Source organism: Onychostruthus taczanowskii, unplaced genomic scaffold (assembly GCF_017590055.1).
Source record: "Onychostruthus taczanowskii isolate IOZ18803 unplaced genomic scaffold, ASM1759005v1 scaffold21, whole genome shotgun sequence".
In the NCBI taxonomy this organism is placed as follows: Eukaryota; Metazoa; Chordata; class Aves; order Passeriformes; family Passeridae; genus Onychostruthus; species Onychostruthus taczanowskii.
In genome coordinates this window covers 11,247,097-11,249,338 of record NW_024499351.1, presented here as the reverse complement: position 1 = coordinate 11,249,338, position 2,242 = coordinate 11,247,097, and the positions used below count along the sequence as shown (strand labels likewise).

The following is a 2,242-nucleotide window of genomic DNA, read 5'->3' as shown; positions in this document are numbered from 1 at the left end:
CATGGCGGGTGGCAGGAGCCAGGCATGTGCCCGGTCTGTGGTTTCTCCCTGCTCCTGTCGGCTTTGCTCTGCTAAGAGACCCTGTGTGTCCCCTCCCACGCAGCATACCCATTCCCATTCCCATCCCCGTCCCGCTCCACGTCCCTGCAAGGCGGCAGGCGGCCACAGGGTGTCAGGCGGGTGCCGGGCTGCCTTCCCACGGAACCGGGCTGCGGGACCGCCGGCTGCCGCCCGTGGGACCGGCGATCCCGGCGGGCCTGGGGAGCACGCCTGGCAAAACTGCAAATGAGGGGCAGGGTTTGCAGTCACCGACACCCCTGAGCGCGCCTCCCTCCAGGGAAAGGATGGCTTCTTTTCCTTTTCCCACGTAGGGAGGGAGACACGTTTCCAGGCGCTGTGTGAGTTTCGCCTGGTCTTGCAGGGGAGGGAGGGGAAAGCTGATGGCCGCCCCTCTGGAGCACCCCAGGTGAGACGAGTTGTGTCGGGCCTCGGTGTCTGGCTGCGGAATGCAAAGGAAGGCTGCACGACGAGGGGAACAAAGGGCCTTGGATAGCAGCACTAGTGAGCAGCGAGTGTTGGCAAACACGGCTGCCATTGCTCAGGGAAGAAAGCAGCTGAGCAGGGGCGTGGGGAGACACTGAGCTCAAGGGGCTGTGGGTTCCCAGCAGGAAAAGGGGATCAGGAGGTTCGTGGTACTGAATCTCCCTTGGCAGGCACCTGCTGGACCTTGAATGAAGTTCAGTTGTGCTTCTCCCAGCTCTCTGCTTTGTGGCTGCACTGAGCGTGGGGGGGAACCCATTTTTCCCACTGCATTTTCGTGGTGGAGGCGGGGGAGCTGGTGCAGAGAGCAGGCTGGGGAGGATGCATCAGTGAGTGACGTGTGATGCTGGAGCGAGCAGTGGCCCAGCCTCGCTCAGGTGCAGTTCTCCGTGCTGCGCCTCACGTACAGAGACGCTGTCTATCCTCCAGCTATTTACCATCAGCTCATTTTGCAAACTCTGCACTCACACGATATTTTTTTTCCCTCTCTCCCTCCCTACTTCCCTCCCTCCCTCCCTCTGTTCCCTGTAGAGATGCTCCGTGTTCCCCATTCAACTTCAAGCGCAAGGTCTTCCACCTGCACAGGCATTGCACACGCTGACCCGCATGCAGGTTCTGTTGGGCCTGTCCAAATTCCCCTCTTCCCTTTCTCCCACTTTGTCGAGGCTTTAGTCCTGGTGGGGGGAACTGTGGTGAACAAAGGAGGAGGCTGGTATGAGCTGAAATGCTGCCAGGGGGGACACCTGGCCAGAGAGCCTGGTGCTCCTGTTCACGCGCCCATGAGCCTGCAGGTCCGGTCCCTGCTGCCCTGCAGGGCTGCTCACTTCCCACCGGGGTGTGGGGTTGCCATCTTTACTGACTGGGGATAACTATCCTTTGTTAGGGGAGAGGGAGGAAGGCAGGAAGGAAGAAAGGAAAAGAAAGTCATATGGGACTGGGGAGAGTCCCCTGATGTGGGAAGGCACAGGAGTTCATTCCTGTGGGTGCTGGTAAGGGATGTGGAATAAGACCCAGCCAGGGATTGCCCCATTGTGTGCTGAGGAGGGAGAATAGAGCGCTACAAGGAGAGGGCGGTGGGAGTCTCGGCCCTCCCCAGTGGGGAATTGGAAAGGGATTGCCGAGGAAAAGGGGCTGCCCCTCAGTGTCTCTTTCTGGAGGGGGTTGCTTGGCCCTGGGAGGGTTTCTTCCTGAGCAGGGACTGTGACTGACGGCTTCACTCACCCTTCTCCTGGCGGGTATGTGCTACTTTAATCTCTTTTTTTGAAACCTAAGGCCCATGACTTGTCTCAGGCTTTTATCTCCTCTATCTCCCCCGTGCCGAGAGAGGGCTTTGTGGTTTTAAGGAGGTGCTTGAAAACACGAGCTGGGGGTTTCCCCTCTGGGTGGGAACAGACAGCATAGGTAAGAGACTGCTGTCTGTCTTCTGATTTCCAGTAGGTTGGGCGGCGGTGGGGCTGACCGCTCAGCTCTTGGCGGTGCTCACCCCGAGGGTGGCGAGGAGACCACCCCAAATACAGCTGGGGCACACCTGAGGCTCGGGTGAGGGGCTGGACGGAGAGACCCCACCTTGCTGTTAAGGGCAAGGACACGATTGCCGTTCTGCCCCGTGGGAAGTCTCGTGCGGGCTTTGGGGACGCTGCTGGGACGGGGGCTGGCGGAGGGGCCGGGACCCGCGGGCGGGGGTCGGGGTGCCGGGGGCAGG

General features: G+C 60.5%; 1 long non-coding RNA gene across 2 annotated transcripts in view; it reads left to right on the top strand.

Annotated features, from left to right (window-relative positions):
* Positions 1–220: 220 nt before the first annotated feature.
* Positions 221–2,242, top strand: part of LOC121335823 — a 12,169-nt gene continuing 10,147 nt past the window's right edge. Inside the window, exon 1 of one of the 2 annotated variants that reach the window (XR_005952648.1) lies at positions 221–466. This is a non-coding gene — a long non-coding RNA (uncharacterized LOC121335823). Of the gene's footprint in view, positions 467–1,977; positions 2,080–2,242 lie in introns of those variants that run through there. The other variant, XR_005952649.1, reaches the window with a different exon arrangement.